The sequence below is a fragment of the Phalacrocorax aristotelis genome, chromosome 4, assembly GCF_949628215.1.
Source record: "Phalacrocorax aristotelis chromosome 4, bGulAri2.1, whole genome shotgun sequence".
Lineage (NCBI taxonomy): Eukaryota > Metazoa > Chordata > Aves > Suliformes > Phalacrocoracidae > Phalacrocorax > Phalacrocorax aristotelis.
Window position 1 is genome coordinate 66,894,862 of NC_134279.1, and position 18,300 is coordinate 66,913,161.

The following is an 18,300-nucleotide window of genomic DNA, read 5'->3' on the forward strand; positions in this document are numbered from 1 at the left end:
TCAAAAAGCCTTCCTTACAGTAGCTCTGATCACCTATGAATAAGGCCAGTGTGGCCTCGTCAGGGGTGGTTCACATTTTGAGTGAGGCTTGAGCCAGGTAAGAGACCTGCTTCCCGCAACGTCACATGAACCTCGTTTTCAAATTCACTGTAACAGTGTAAAAAGGTGCAGAAGTACTACAACTTCAGTCCTTTTCCAACATTAAAGAGATTTTCTTCAATTACAAGTACATAAACCAAGTTGCTGTGAATTATATTGAGCACCATTTTGAAGTTACCACAAAAGGTTTCATCATGTAAGACACCTATTATTAAATTTATCTAATTTTAAAATTGCAAAACTGACCTAGCCTGAAAGTTCTCTAGAACAAGTATCTCAGCCTTTATGGGATTTGTTTGAAAAAATTTGAATTTAGCCTTCATTATTTGTCTTCTCGTAGTAAAAGTAATATACGTACATTTCTGTACTTACTGAATTTAAGCAGGATTTTCCTTTAGATTAAAAAAAATTGATAAATGGGCACCTGTAACCCTGAGGAACTTTTATTTGCAAACCTGCTGAGTTTAATAGAATGAATGGTGACAATTATTGAATATTTCTGCTTTGTTTCACTAGATCCAAGAAGTTCAGGGGCTTTCCTCAGTCAAGCTAAACTCTAAATGTGAATCTTTCAGGATTCACCCAGAACTTAGTGATTTTTACTTATGTGCTATAAAATCCATATCTTCTGTGCACACAAAAGTGAAGCTTGCCAACTTCAGCTCAGTGTGATTTCAAACAGCTGAGCTATTGAACACTCAAAATGAGTTTTGTAATAGAAACCTCAGTTCAGCATTAACTGGCACTTTTAAATGTATGCATACTATATTAAAAATATAAAGCAGCATTTGCAGCATTTTAATCTTGCTGACAGGTAGCTGATCTGTTAGTAGGTTTTTGTGACAAATTCAGAGAATTTACGCTTAGGGCTTGGAAGGTGAACATTGCACAAAATCAGTTCAATAGTGAAAAGAAGTATTTGTTACTAAATATTTCAGAGTCACCGAAATATTGAGATTTCTGTAGCAGCTTCAGCTAAAAGCTGTGCTTATTTTTACAACTGAGTCCTTTCCATTATCCAAAAGTGGTTTTCCGATTTCAGCTTTCTCCCCCCCTTCTTTTTTTTTCCATACACTTTTTGAGGTTTCCCTGCTTGGGCCTCTTTTCTGTCCTTCAGTAAGGTTGAATTCCCTGATGGTAATCATAATTATAAACATATGTTGTTACTGTGGGCTACCAATTTACTTGCAGTCCTTGATATTAAAAAAAAATGTAGGTTTTGGAATATATTTTACATCATCAGGGCATGTCTCATGAATAATTAAAAGAAAGTCAAATTTGTAGTAAATAGCAGTCTCTGGAATGCCATGTCTGAAGAGAATTGTACACTAAAATTGTTTTGAATCAAGTAACCACTCCAAACAATTATATCATGGCAAAAAAAATAATTTTGAGTTTTACTATTACTGATATGTTTTTAAAATTTGATATTTGTATCTTTGAGATTGGGATGACTATTAGGAAAACAGAAAAATACAGAAGTAAATATTTTGGAAATCACTAGACTTAGAATACTTAATTTATCACAGGTATTTACTGAAAAAAAAACTTTTCAACTAAAAAAAATTAAGAAAGGCAAAGTAAAAATACTTGAAATTTTACATTTGTTTTAGTGGCTTCTTCCACAGTCTGTCTTTCATTCAGGGTTATGGCAAAGAAGTGCCTCTGTAATTAACATCTTAGAATTTTAGTGACTTATTTTAATGTGTAGCATTTTATTGCTGATGTGTCAGTCAGTGTAATGTTCACAGTGCTGCAGGGAATAATCAGAGCATGCATTAGGCAATTCATACTGTATCTGGTATCCTGGTAAGACAAGATAAATGTTTTGAAGATTAGTTTAGAATGAAAAAAAAACCCAAAACCAACAAAATGAATGCTACACACACACACACATATACTGGGAAGACATAACAATATTTAATGAATTAATTCGAAAGGAACGTAGGTCCATTTTAAATTGAGCTGGACCTGATAAAGTCTGCCACAGGGTATTTCAAGAACAGGTGTCAGCAGTGTCAGCCCTGAGCGGGGAGTTCATTCATGGACATGGTGGCAGCAAAAAGGAAAACACAATACCTACCTGAGAAACGCAGGGGCAGCAATACAGGTGAGTTACATGTCATTCAGCCTAGCACCAGTTCCTGGAAAAGCACTGGAACAAATGATGAAGGTTTGTTAACAACCATATAAAAAGGGAAAGAATAAGAGCTAGCATGGATTTACAAACTAAATGTGTCAAACTAGTCTAATTTCTTTGCTTAATAAGGTAACAAACATCATACATACGAAGGAACTAGATGTCATACATCTTGATTGTACTCAGGCTTTGGTCACTGTCTCATGGCACAGGCTGGATGAAATCACTATAAACTGAAAAAATACTGGGTGGAAAGCAGTATTTATAGTAACTATGTGTCAAGGCAGGAGGAGATACCAAGTTGGGCTCTGCAAGAACCTCTCCTGGCTGTGGCCGAATTATGTATTTTCAGTAACAAAGTGGATGGCAGAAGAAAGAACATACTAAATTCACAGTGCCTAACTGGGAGAAAACAAAAGGTTTCTGTAAGGAAGAGATACAATTGAAACTGATCTTGAGAAATAACCTGAGAAAAAACCATGCAGTTCCAAGAAGAGAGGTATAGGGTTAGGCATGAACAATTGCACAAAGACAAATAAGCAACAAGGGCCTTAGATATGGTCTTGGAGGTCTAGGAAGCCCAGTACAGCAGGTACCACAAATCAGCAATGGCACACTGCTGGGGAGAGGTTAGCTGTTGTACTGGGATGGAGAGGTGATTGTTGTCTGGCCCATCTTTTTGATCTAGTCAGCACAGATATTGCTTCAGCTAGAGAACTGTACCCATTTACAAGCATAACACTGAGAAAGATGAGGATCAACTGGAGAAAGTCTTCTTGCTGTGGATAGAGATGATCTTGGTCATAAACTGTAGACAGAAAGTTTCAGGTTAGATGTTAGGGATTCTTTTCTTATAGGAGTAATTTAGCTGGGGAAGAAATTGCCTAAGAGTATTGTGGAATTACTGCCACTGGGAGATTTCAAGAGCAGATTGGGTAAACATCTGTCAGGAATGTGGTAGTTATATTTGACACTCTGCTGAAACAGAGAATAGACTAGATGACTTCTCACTTCCCCCACCCTTGTTTTTGATGATTTGTTGAGATGATCTCAAGCTACCAGTTTTGACTAAATGACCAACTGTTCTTATGTTGAAATCAAGCGATGTCATTTTCTGTTGATTTCACTAGGTTTGAAGCATGAAGAGGGTGAAGCAAAGGCATATAAATGTCGATTGCATAGTAAGTATAGGAAAGGCCTGATCCTGCTCCCATTAAATTCAAAAGAGACTTGATCCCTTTCAATGGAGGTTTAGTTCAATTCTAAATGTAGGCCATGTATACATATGCATGTATAACATAGAATGTTAATACAGTTCTCAGTTAAGCATCATCGCTGAAAACTTGCTGTTTGAGCAAGTGTGAGAGCACTAAAACTTTATCAACAGTGTGTCTTTTTCATAGTTTCACAGCAGAAACTCCAAAGAAAGTGATCCCCAGTGACGCACATTCCAATAAATTTTCATAGAGTTGCTGATAGCACCTGGGTGGATGAGGTAACAGAAGCATTTAAAAGGTATGGCTATCATGAGCAAACAAGATGCCAGGAAAAAAGGGATACTTGGGCTCCACTCACAGTATCCTCTTGGCCACCTGCATTTTTCTTTTTCATTTTAGGGGCTTATACTGTATTGTAGGAGTGATAAAAGTATGATTTTGTGGTCTTGCTTTCTGGGAGTGGGAGAAAACTAGGAGTAGAGATAGCCAAAGCATGCAAAAATCTCTTTTCAGCTTCTCTGGGACCTAGCCAAACTCATAGATGGCAGCACAGTAAGAAAATCCCCTTCCAGAGTATTTCATTGTTAGACTGGTCCCAGGCCAGTAACTTGTCCCTGTATTTTACACTAAGCAAAGTCCTTCCTTTGTATTTTCTGGAATTTTTGCTCATCCTCTTAGTACACAACTTTTTCATAAGCCTAGCCTTAGGAGTTTTACAGCTTCCAGAACCAGAGAGGCTTGGCCAGGTTCAAATAAACATCCGTGCTAACCATTTACCACCAAACATTATGTTGTTTGCCAGCTCCATGGAATGCATGCTCTAAACATCTAGCTGATAAACTGCTGTTTTTATTGAGGTTTCAATCAGAATTCTCTACCAGAATGAAAAGAGAAAGTAAGAAACCAGCTGTGCGCTCTATATTAGAGAGAGGTAGCAATATAGAATAGTATTCAAGAAATGCAAATTCAACCCTATAGGTAGAGATCATGAACAGTGCATTCACCCTGGCATGCATGGTCAGTAATTAGTACTTCAATTCATGAAGGAAGCAACATGACCCAATGAGTAAAACAGCAGATAAGGACTTTTGCATTGCACTACTGCATGGGTCTGCAGTACATCTCTAATTTTGGAAGTCAGTTCATTTCCTTCTCTTTGCCTCATTTCCCCTATGAGAAAACAGGATGAACATTCAAGTGAGATTCATTAGGATACAGGGACAAAAATGGTGTTAAAAAACCCTTTTGTTATATAGTTATAGTTAACTAGAAATGATTCATAAGTGTCTACATGTTATCTCTACTAGACCATTACTGAGAACGTAAAAGTGTTTGACTACTTCAGACTACATTTAGTTCCTATTTTGAGCCCCTAAAAAAGGGCCAGTTTTATCTGAGATAAGATGGGCATTAAAAATGCAATACTGGACTGCAGATTAGCCTTTTATTAAGGGAAGGAGACTTCCTTTTTTAGTATGGGGAATATTGGTTTATTGGAATATTGGTTATGGGAATATTTATGGGAATATTGGTTTATGTCTGATCTTAAAAAATTTTACTTGAGGTTATCCGATGGAGGAATGATTCACAAGAGGTGGCTCCTAACTTTGCTTCCAGATTTTACTATGTTTGTTAGCTAATGTGGCTTTTTGCACCAGAAGGGCTACAGGTTCTCCGCTTCACTCTCAGAATCTCTTGTGAAGAAATAGTAGAGTGTTCAAAGGCCTCCCAGGTCGTTGCAGTCCACACAGAGGTGGGCTTTTGCCTTGTTTGTAACATTCCTCTGAGGGATCTAACAGGCTTTTAGAGCTGACGTTCTGTATGTCCATGCTGGAAGAACAATGTCATTCAGTAGACTTGCCGTGAAATGCCTTGGAGGAATTCAAACAGCAGTGTGTATATGTGCATGATGCATTCTGGTCTACTGTCATCCAAACGCAACAGAGGAAAGAGACTAGAAAGGTTTCAGGAGCAAAAGAAGAAAAATGCATAAAGGTTAAACTCAGTGCTAAAATCACTGACATTTGAACAACACAGATGTAAAAGAAAAGTGAAAGCATCAGACATTAACTAGGGTTATTGTACTGGAAACATTATTGTGGTAACCATTGCAAAGCAAAAAAAATCACCAAGCTCCCAAAAACCCCAGTCAAAAACCCCCAGCAATCTACTAGGAAGGCTGTGGATCCATCATAAATATATTTTAAAATGCTGTTAATTGAAAAACATGCCTTTATATATAGATATGATCAATATAAACTTTTGCCTGTCATACGTTTTTAAAACAAGAACTAATTTAGAACTTAATGCCATAAGAGCATAAATAGTGAACAAAATTATAAATGTGATGCCATAACAGTATTTTTATCTTCTGAATTATGTATTTCCTCAGCACCACTTAATATGTTTGACTCAATCTAAATATCGTGGATAGATTAATTAATTGTTAAACTACTGCCTACTTTATGTACAGGCATGAACACTTCTCTTGTTTTCTTTCTGATTGAGAGGACATGAAAGTATTTTTTAAGAAAAACAAATCTAAGATTCTTGCTAAGCATATGATCAGGAATTTTTTGTTTGATTTTTAAAGTAATATCTGAATATGTTTATATTTAGGAATAGATTGATTTCTAAAACAGGATGGAAATCTTGGAAGAGCAAGTGAGACTGATAGTACCATGTGAGCTCTAGCTGATGTATTTTCAAATTTTGTAACAAGTGTTTGAATTCTTGTACATTAAAAAATGCTTGCAATTATCAGGAAGGACTTCTCAGTGCTAGGTAAAACAAAACATAACAAAACAAAATAAAGGTAGTGCAAAAAATGCTGAATGCCTTTATTTCAGTGAAGGGCTAGTAAGATTTATACAGGTGTCTCTACTTGTTTGTTTGCCCAGTTCCTGATTAAGAAAGAACAGACATAGATTTATATGAAGTTCTTTCATTTAATCTCAACCACCAATTAATATGTTGAAGATAATAGTTGTTCTTGAGCTAGCCTGCCCTTGCCAGTGGCATTATTAGCTCTTGGGACACCAGCTAACAACACAGATTCAAATCTCTTCTGAAATCTAGCTGCTTTTGAGAGACCCAAAGCAATAAACATAAATAAAAATCAATAAAAAGCCATCAGCATCCCTCTTATAAGCACATGTGCATATACCCACAAGTCTGGGTCATTCTTTTGTAGGGGCATGAGCAAGCGTGGGCTTCCTGGATTCCATTTCTTTGAGACCTTATTAACTTCAGTCCATTTGTGTCTTCTACTTAGCTGACCACATTGTCAATGCTTACCAAATAACAAATCCTAATTACACTAAAATCAAGTTTGGAGCATACAGCTGCAAGTCCTCCAAATTTGTCTTTCATTCTGCCTCTAAAAACTCATCCTTGCTGAGACTGCTGCCTTTCAACCAGCAGTGTTCTTGGCCTGAAGAGTGTCTAATATTTGAAATGAATCAGCAGTATAGTAAATTTAATTTTCAAAAACAAATGGTTGTTCATATTCAGAGCTTGGCCAGAAATTGCAAGTTGCATCCACTCTGTGTGCTTTGCTTTCCACCACACTGGACAGAGGTAAAATTGCACCAAACCAGGGAGCTCTAACTATAGTTATTGGAATGAGTGAAGTCAGGCTGAGAGGAGGCATCTTGAGGATCACAGTAAAGTCTGACATTTGAGGGTGTAGCCTGCAATCAATAGAGTCATAATCATGGGAAGCTGGGACCAGGGTGTGCAGGTTCTAACTGCGGTTGGGTCAGTTCCTTGCACCTCTGCAACATCAGCTCAGGTCTTCCAATGTGGTCCTGAGCAGAAAGGAAACAGAGATGCCAAGGGAAGGAGCTAATTGGGATAGAGATACTGAATAATAAATAGAGATAACAGCACTGCTCAAAAGGGTCTGGAACAACAATTAGAGCCATATCTTGACATTCTCTTGTACACAGAATAGTCACTTCTTTTTATTTGCCTGGGAATGTTTTTCTGTTGTTCAGCACATTCATTTTCTATATCGCTCCTGTCAGGCAGAGCTGAACCTTGGTATGTTTGAGCTATGTAGTTGCATTTTGTGTTCTCTTAGCAACTGAATAACTGACACTTGAAGAGGAAGCAATAAAAAAAAGTGTGTTTTAATTCTTTTACCGTTTGATAAAGCTTGAGAGATGGAGAAGCGTGCAGCAACTTTATCAGGAAGGAGAAAGTAAACTGCCTTTTGTTTATATCTATTAACTGCTCTGAAAATGCCTGCACTGTTGCTTTTACTCAAAATGCACACTCTATGTAGCTAATCTGAATTGATATATTTATGTTATATGGAATCCTAGCTACAGGTTATTTGTAATACAGATTTATATGTCTAGTATAGTAGGGTGAGAGTGAAGAGAAAAGAGAGAGGAATGAAAAAGCTAAGCCACACCTTAGCCACTTCCTAAACCATTTGCCTTCAGAGACAATTCTGGTTATACACGTCGGTCAATTTTACCTTCTGTTTCGCTCAGCCTCAGAAGCTTCTTTGGTGGGAAAATTCAAGAAGGCAAAAGAATAAACTGGCACTTTGACTTTTTGAGGAGAGAGATGGGATAGTTTTGGAGGACCCAGAAGGCAGCTGGATAAAATGGACCTACCCATTCTTTCAGGAAATGGTATGCCTTTAGATATGGCACAGAAATGTATGTACAAATAGACTGTTAGTTTAAAAAACATTTCCTTAAGGGAATCCTTCCTTCTGTTAAATGAACTTTTTTGCTAAGAGTACTGTTATTTATCCCACTTGGTGCAGAGTTGTGGGGGGTGGAACGAGAGAACCAGGCTGCATAGGAGATACTCAGAACATAGTCAAAGTACTGTGGTCTAGGGACTGTTCTGAGAAGAGCAAATTTATTTGACGCTTCTCCAGAAAAGGCAGATGTACAAGGCCTAGGATAACAGTCACCAGAACAGAGTAGAAAGGTGCAGTATCCCTCTAACCATGACACATGTCCTGTAAGAAAAATGTTATGTCTCTTTATTGCCTCTTTACTTTTCCTTTTTGTCTGCTGTTTTCTGTCTCACATTTTACCTTTCTCCTTGTATTACCCCAACCATTCATTTTAATCAGCTCTTCTTCCATAACCTGCAGCTTTAGTATTCTGCATCTTTCTGCATGCTGAAATTGCTCTCCTGAGCGTTGCTCCACCCACACTTTGATGGATTGCTGTTTATATGCTACCGCTCCCTTCTCTCTGAAAAGCACTGCACACACACAGGCACGCAGTGCAGACACTACCACACGGGTACAACGCTGAACATGGATCTGACCAGTCCCACAGTGATGTGTCTGCATTTCTATGATTGTGCTTGAATACCTTTTGCTACCAAAATCAGTTTTGGGGAGATGCTCCTTCCTCATGTCCTATCTGACTGCCAATGTTTTGGTTTTTTTTTTTTTGTAATTGCATATCCCCAATCCTTCAGAAATGCACATCTTCCTCTATTAATGATGCTTGCCTAGGGCCAATGCCTGTCAAAACAGACAGGTACTCTCAGTGTCCTATTAAATTAGGTTATTTGACTCAAATATCTGTGAGAGTGTTCGAGATTTTGGCTACTTTTAATTTGCAGAGTTTTCTGATGCTTGGCAACATCCATTTCTTCCCCACAGATAGGCATGGCAGCAAAGGCTCATTTCAAACCATTGAATCTGTCCTAACTCTTTCACCAGGACATCTACCACAGGGGTTCCTTTCCACTAGTGGTGACTTGGTGACATTGCAAAAGATGATTACTCTGAAGGTACTGTTCATAACCCTCCATTTCTGAATTTGTAAAATGACAAATAATTTCCACCTGAACATCTGTGACATTTGGGTTCAGAAACAGTCTCAAATACCATGCTGTTCATTAGTGGGGATTCAATTTCCTGTACCTCTCTGCTTCAGTTTTGCTTCAATGCATAGTGTGCATATTCATTAAAAACAACAATAATAAAGTTTTGCCGGAAAAGAGGGGTGTGTAAATAAAAGATGCCTGGGGCAAAGCTGTGTTTTGTGTTCTGGACATTTATATAGCTATTTACAGTGCTCTTCAGTTAAATAATAATAATAATAAAACCCCCAGAATTACCATAGCAACTGAAGCAAGTATGTGTTACATTTTAAATCTCTGAGATGCACAAACCCTTACTAAGAAAACACGAAGAAGAAAAAATGTGAACTTGTGTGCCTCCCCTATGTTTGAAGGGAGTATTTTGTTTCTTATTTCGTTGCCAGTATTTAATGCTGCCTTTGTTAGGGGAGTAGCTTTGTTCTCTTTGCATTGTTCCGCTTGCATCTCAGGCAGAGGATGAGTGCAGGAGACAGCTGGAATGCATTCTCTTCTGAGACATTTTGGAAACTGCCAGGAGTGTGCAGCAAATGGTGGCTATGAGGCCACTATGATATTTTTTTCCTGGTATAAGGAGTGAATTCCACAGGTGAACACACAGGGAACACATCTATAAATAAAACATGCCTGTGTTTCATATCTGCACAAAACTACTTGCTATGCTTTTCTGAAGCTGATGTACAGGGAGGTACTTGTTCAAGTTTATTTCCCCTCCCTCTACACCCCAGTTCCCTGGTTCTACTTGTTTTCTTTAAATCCCTTTTGAATTAGAGTACCAAACATTTCCGCTACATAAAAGATCCATAACAGTTCTCTTTTTAAAAATACATAAACCCACATCAGCATGTGTTGCGTCTAAGAAGAGTGAGGAGAAAGAGGCATCAATTAATCCATCAGTAGCCTCTCCATTACTCTCTCCTGTGGTGGTAAATTGGGATTTATTTCTTTTGTTGATATTAAACATTTTTTCCTCTATTCTATCCACCCCTGTTATTGGCAGAATAATTACAAGTCCTCTTATCAAGACAATCAAGGGACTAAACTAGGTGCTTTCCCCATACTACTGCAGTATTTTGTTTTGAATCTTTTGCGAAGAATGGGGCTTTTGCAGTAACATGCCTGGTCACTTCACTGTTTCCAAGACAAACAGCTCCTGAGCCAAGATCGATTTGGACAGCATGCAATAGCTTGCATCTTTTTTCAGGAGATTCAGGGTCTTTTACAAAAGCTAAATGAGCCTTACAGCAGCTCTAGAAGGAACAGCTGTGGGTAGCTTGAGGTACAGAAAGTTTGTGCCTGCCCAAAGCCATATGAGTTGACTTAAAGGTGAAAAGGATCATGGTTCTCTGAACTATTAAACAATTTCAGGCCTGATTGTGTTGGTGCAGGCCTCTGACACACTTTTTTTATCAAGCATGTCTTCATGATCCTTAGGGAAAAATCTGTCCTTCCCATTTCCCTGTCAAATGTCTGCAATTCACTGTATTTCAAAACCAAGTGAGGCTCCAGATTTTGGAGGAAATCCTTGAGATATGATGTTACACTCTTCATATTCTTTACAGACATAAAATTTTAGGTAGAACCTTACTGTATTTTGTCAGCATGGGTGCATGACATCCTTTCTAGAGGTGGCCAAGAGTGTTTCTCTTGGAAATGATTGTTTTCTCAGAATGAAACTTTGCATGGGAAATCAGCTGTTTCTGATGAATTTTAATTTAAAAAGTTTTTAATGGAATCATAGCAGAATGTTTCTAACTTCTTGGGCTAGAACACTTTAATTTGCTTTGATGCTATGCATCATGCACCAGTCAGACTGAATTAAATAGCTGGAGTTTATCAGTAAAGAATATTTTTTAACTCCAAGCAGATGTAAAAAATTGTTTATTGAAATTTTCTTAAAAAGTGGAAATTCTCAGTTTCATCTAGCTCTAATTTTTACCTCAAAATGGTGAAAAAAAGTAGTACAACTCAGATTTTTTTCGGATTTGTTTCTGCTAGCTAGTCTTGAAGTAGCACTTCCAGCTTCTGTGAATGTTGAGAAGAAATCCACAAACGAAATATGAATTTTCAATAGCTTATGTTCAGCTTGAATTAAAAACAAGTAATTCTTTCCTTCCTTTCTCATCTTGGAGTTCATCATGCAGTGACAATTTGAAATTTACAACCCAGACATTTAACATCCTTCACAAGAACATATAATTTGAAAAACTTGTGAAGAGAAATGTCTCTGCTAAAAAATGGCACTATCTCTTTGTAAAAAGACCCCTGTCATTTAAATTTCTTTTCAGCTTCCCAACTTAAGATAAATAACACTGACATTCTTTTTAGATGCATTTTTATGAAAGTTACCCAGATTAGATATTTGCTTAAAAGAGTTTTAATGTGACATTGCTGGCTTTCTTCTATATCCCCTTGCGTAAATTTGCAGCTAATGCAGAATATACATTTCCATTGCTGAAAATAGAGACAATGCCATTTAGTCGGTGTTCATGCCACAAACTACCAAAGCAACATTCACCCTGAATTTGGAAAATTAACCCCAAGAATTTTCTTTCAAAAAGCGTAGGGTGATGTATGTTTTGATTAAAGTTAGCAAAAGAAGGTTTAGATGAGATTTGTCTGTGGAAATAGATCTCTGTGGCACTTAATAAAACTAGGTTTGATGCCTAACTCTTTTTGACTCCACTGGATCTTGGACACAATCTCTTTTGGTAAATCCCACTAAATTAGTATCTTTCTTTTCTGTTAATTAACCATCTTTGCAAATCTGTTCTTTACAGGTACCCCAATAGGTATCTTTCAATTATGTTCAGCATACATGATCCAAGCGAATACCTCCTTATGTTAAGACCCCAGAAAACAGGGTGTTTGCCTCCTGAATTTTATGGAAAGATTCATTTCCCCACTAAGCTCTAGAAAATATATCCTTTAGTGCATTCTCACAAGTCCTGTGAGAAATGGCTGCCTTGGAAAACTTTGAGTTTGGCATGAAAAGGTCTTTTAATTCTTCAGTATTTTTAATGTGTGTTAGATCCCCATGCTCATAGGCAGACAGTAGAAAGGAAAGGGAGGGAGAAATTTAAAGCTGAACCTCTACAATGTTTGCTCTTTGATGTGAAAGTTTCGAATGATAGCAAAATGGACAAGGGAGAAAAAGACAAGTCAAAGACACAAGAAACTATATGCCTTTTGTGAAGCAGTAGAGCAGTTTCCATATTTTGATTAGATGCCTAGCTTAAAAATTTAGCAAAGACAACCTGAAGAGTCCCCATAATGGGTTGTCTTACATGGTAAGCTACATTGCCCCACAATGTTTTCTTTTTGCATCCTCAGTAGGCTCATGAATATTGTTAGAATTGCAGAACACAAAACCAGGATGATAGTGAGCCAGATCTTATGCTAGGAAATGCTCCCTTTCTTTAATGTCTTTAAAATATTTTACAGAATCTTTTTTAATTCTAATACTGGTATCAAATTGAAGGAGAAATATTTTGTAGGGTAACTTTGAATATGATCAAGAGACACAGAGCTAAACTTCCAAAGCATGCAACGTAAGTGTTTAATTCCCATTTACAAGAGTATCTTTGAAGCTGAGGAGTCCTTAATATGAAGCACGTTGCACAAGTTGCTAGCAATCTTACTATGCCAAGTAGTTATTCAGGGGTGGGGGTAGCTTAACATTTCCTACAAAGACACAATGCTAAGTACTTGCCAGGAGTGAAAACAATAACTAATACGTACATAAATGTATTTTAAAAATGCATGTGGGGAGGCAGGTACATAAACCTTATGTATTTCAAGTTTATTAGTGATCTACCTTGTTTTAGCTTAATCTTTCATTCACCTAGGATTTCTGTGATGAAAGTGATTCAAGTCTACACTGTATGAGCTCAGGACTGCGTGCAGTCCCAAGTTAACACATTTTTCCAATTAGTAAGTGTTTCTTAAAAATATCTATGCTTGAGTTTACTTTGTGATCATATATGTCTTGTGCTATATGTTATGAGCGTACTAAGAAATAGTACATTTTCCATGTCTGACCTGCAGCTTGAGACCTATATGCATATCTGGTAGCGGTCATTGAATCGAAGAGGTAGAGGAATATTTTTTAGATTTTTTTTTAAAATGAGTGATTCAAGCTACAATTAAGGCTCAAAAATGGTTATGCTTTCAGAGTAGGTTACCCTCTTTCCATTCCAGGATTCACATTGGGAATAACATTTTGAACAGGGACACAAAGGGGTGAAAGAAGAGATCATTCTTTCGGTAGAGGCCTGTAAGTTATGGGTTCAGAGCATGATTTTATTTCTAGAAAGACAAGCAATCTAAAATTGCTTAGAAAGTCAGTTCTAAACTGAAAAGAAAGTCTCATAAACTTTGGTAAGTTTTGAAATTGGGCACAAACTTCTCAGTTTCCTTGGAACCCCCTCACTTTAATCCCTTGTCCCCATGCTGTGTTGCAGTTTCTTTAATCTCTGAACCAGTTGCAGAAGTTCACAGGCCTCTCTGTTTTGTAGTCTGGTAGATTTTTGGATGCAACTAATTGATTTTGACTCCCCTGGAATCATCCATTGTGGTTTTACGGAGTTTGACATTGTAATGAGATACATTTGTTCACAATGTTGATTTTGTTAGCACTGAGATTCTTTATTTCTATTAAATATTAAGAAACACAGAATGAATTCTTGATCTTCAGACTTCTGCCATGAGCATCAACATAGATTACAGAAAAGTCACAATGTTTTAATTCATTCTGCTATGCTTTCATTCCTGGGTTGTAAGCCCAAGTACATTTGCCTTTAAATGCTTTAGAGGTAGACAGGTTGGGTTTTCATTGCTTCTAAATATGTGGCTGCCTTGGGGCTTCCAATTTATTTATTTTTTTAATGGAGTGAGAGGCTATAAAACCTATGTGCTGTAAAGCAGGCAGACTTCTAAAAGTTTCCTACCAGCTCACCAGGCTCAGCTGAAAGAGTAGGTATCTTCAAGCTTATTTAACTCTTGTTCCTAGGCTTCTAATTAAAACCACTGAAATGCTCCCCATTTTGAAAAGGTCACATCTGATTTAATCTGCGACATTCCCTTTGCCTCATTTTAGCTGCCTCTGGTTTATATACTTACGAAAAAAGAAAAAAAAGCAATTATAGTCAACTGTCCATTACCAGCAGGAAGATTATCTTGTTGGTGGATGAGCTTTGGCAGAGGTGTGGACACAATCTCCCTGTCTCTACACATATCTTAGCAGAATTTAACCCAGAAGTGCAGGCTAGAGACTCCTGAATGGCTCTGCACAAAACGAGGGAGTACCAGGGAATGGTGCAACTATGAATAGCTTTATATGTTCAGCCCCAATGCTTAGGAATAACAGAAATTTGATTTTTCTGATTGTTATTGCATTGATTAATTCCGTTCCAATCCAGAGCTGTCATCTCAATAACGTAAAATATCAGAATTTTGGTGTTATCCTACAAGGTTATCTTTTTAATATATTTTTTAAAATATTGTAATAAGATAATTGTCTTTATGTTTAGGAGATTCACAGAGTGCACTTTCAAATGCAGTTATTTATCTTTGTCTATTTTCATGGTTCCATTACCATAATATATGAATTTCATACCTTTTAATGTGTGAATCTGCCCCAGGCCTCTCTGAATAAGTGAGTATTAGCTACATTTTGAAAACAGAACGTAATTCATACCGTCCAGCTTTAATTGTCCAAGTTAAGCCTCATTCTGTTGCCTTGGATCCCAGTATGGGCTATAAAAATGTTAGGCTGTTAACTTAGCCATGCTGGCTTGTAGTCGACAGTCTCTGAAATGGCTGTTCAAGAGTCTCAGCACCTAAATAAGGTAGTATCACTATCCCTCCAGGAGACTAAGTAACAAGTTTTCAGAGATGTCTAGACACTTGAGAAAGCAGAGGAATATCAAATGGGATTTTAAAAAAAGAAAATGCTGAAATGCTTAGGCAGGTTGAAGACTTATTGAAGACACTTATCTCCATCTGTCTGTCTTGACAGAGCAGAGCAGGGTCTTGAGTTCAAGCTTGCAAAGTCCCATACCTCTGCTTAGTCAGTGGTTCAGTCATCTTCTTCACTGAGAGAATAGACATTCTGCCCAGTGACCTTTAAGAAGTCTTTTTAATCACATTTGTGCCTAGGGAATACCTGTAAGAAATAATACTAACAAGTACTGCACAATGACAGGGCAGAAGCTGTCCCGTCGAGTGGGTAAGAGGAACTGTAAACTTTATCCTTCATAACTATTTCTTTTTAATATGTGACATAAGAAGAAAGATAAATATCACTTCCTTTATTTGTATAGTTTATGATATTATTCTTTCTGGCAATACTAGTCTATAAGACTTTTTCATCAGAAAGCATTCAAGTCCTGGCTCAATTGATGGTATTTACTTTAACTGGCTGTACCAAAAGGTCCATGCTCCTATGTATGCTGGTGTTGCTGTATAGCTTTATTGTCTCCCCTCAACTTTTCTTCCCTTAATCTGAAACCTTAAAACAAAGTACCAAAATTTGCTGTAAGGAAGGTAACGACCCTCCAAAAGAAATTCAATGCAACTGGAAAGAACCATTTTAATTAGCTGACAGAATTGCATTGTTTAGGTTTCTTTTAAAAATCAATGAAGTGGCTGCAAATGTTTCTAATGTCTTTATGTCTTCAAAACTCTCATGGGGGAGCCCTCATTCTTACCGCAAAACAAGTTTTCATCATTTTGAAAATATTATAAAATCAACTAGTACTTGGAAGGGGCTAAAATGCATCTCTTCATGTCTACAGTTTTTTTCTTGTTTGGTTGCCTACGTGTTGGCAAAAAATAGGTTTAAAAATCCTTGCCCTCTTTCTGCTTTCTCCTGGGTTTTGGGTTGGATTTTTTTCTGACCTTGTGTGGGTCACATGTACTTGCTATAGAATTTTATGCTATAGAATATTGTGCTATTGAAGCTTAAACCTGAAGTAAACACTTCTTCCCAAAACACCTCTATCCAGTGAGGATACCACAGCCTTCTCTTGTACCTAGGACTGTGCTCAGCTTAGACTAGCTGGAACTGTTTTCTAACACCCAGGTCTGGATACAGTTCCCTTCCATTCACATGCAGAATACACATAATAATGCATGTCACTCTAGTAACACTTGACAAATGGCTACCACTGACTGAAATCTGTATAATCTAAGTAACAAAATGGTTCTGAGAAAATAAAATATAAAGTGGGCAAGGAATAGAGCTACATCTTCATAAACTAAAAAGTGCACTGAACAGCCTTGCTCAATGTGCAAAGTGGACATTCCCCTTTGAGGTCACATTGACCAGAGGCTCGCTGCTGGAGGTCTCACCACTGATACCTTTTCCTTCATTCATCTTAATGTTTGAAAGATTAGCATTTCTCTAACATGAGTCTGAGTGTAGCTTTTGAAATAATACAAACACCTGATACAGTTACTTAAAAAAAACCCCAAACCTGTATGTATGCTTTTGTGTCTTGAAGTTGTATTCTCTGAACTCTAAAAATAAAAGAGAAAATTATCAACCATTCATGGGAAAGGCCTTCGTTTAGTTTAGGGAGACAGAAAGCAGGATGTATTGCTCCAGTTAGTGGCAGAAGGAAACCGTGGTATTCTGACTATTCCACTTCTGTGAGTCCCCGCTTGCTCCTATCCAGTCCAAGCTTAAAATAACAATAACATTAGCTTTGTCTCTGATTCTGAAATAATTTATTTCATTTAAATTGCTGTAAAACTGACAAAGAAATGTTGCAAAAGAAATGTTGCTGTTCTTTCTTCACTTTTCCGTTGTCTTCTGCTTAGAGGAGAGTTAATGATGGTATTAAGCCATGTTCTGTCGATATTTATGCATGTGCAACTCCCAAATAAGGTGTTCTCTGCTTGACGTGGTTACAGCAGATGCACAGATCACAGCTGATTAATATGAACTGCTTTTCTGTGGTAGGGTTTATTCAAACAGATAGATCATGAGTGCAGTCCTGCATTCCTTACTCCCAGGAAACCTATTTGGATTATCTTTAATGAATATCTGTACTGTTAATCTCTAGTGATTAGAATATCACAGGCAAGCATAAAACTCTGAAGTCAGTGAGACTTCTTAATATGGGAAAAATTCTTCTTGAGACATTTCCTAACTTCCTATCCAACATAAACAATACAGAAAAATGTATTCAATATTTTACTTTCCAGTTCTCTCATTCTATCAGTATGTAACAGATAGTATTGTTGGTGTTCCATTTCTATCACTTTTTTTGAACTCTATTAGATATTTATGGATTATTTCTCATGTTCACTACAACACCACTACAACAGCTAAATCATGGTTAGAAGTTATTATTATTCTTATGCAGTGTCTGTCTTTAATTTCTTTTTCTGATTCAGACTCCTCAGTTACATTCCTCAGTTCATTCTGTCCAGACTTTTCCTAACCAATCACTTGTGAACATATTGATAATTGTGAAAGAGTAAATAGAATTTAACTTGGATTCTCAATTCATCCCTTGAAAAACAACATAATTGATTTGAAAATGCTTGCCTTAAAGGTTAGGAGATCCTTAATATAAACATTAGTTGGAAGAAAAAAATAAAATTGTGTTTCTAGAGTTCTACCTGTGAACTTACAAAGACAAAATGCAAACATTTCTGTTAATATAGAAAATATGTTTCACAGCCATAGAAGCAACCAATAAAAACATTCCTTTGGAGGAAAACTGAACAAACTGTTTCAGAGATCAAATGATAAAGAGTAAGAAATGTCCAATCTACTGTATCAAAAAAGGTGCTGTGAAGGTTCACTCTAGGGGATTTAGTGTGTATGTTCTCATGACAACAAAACTGAGAGCATTAACAAGGGGAGAGAAATCAAAGCACAGGAAATTCAAATGTCATTTTCTAGCTTTGAAAGATTTTATTTTAGGGAGAACTACTTTAAAAAAAAAATCAGGCTGACAACTACAT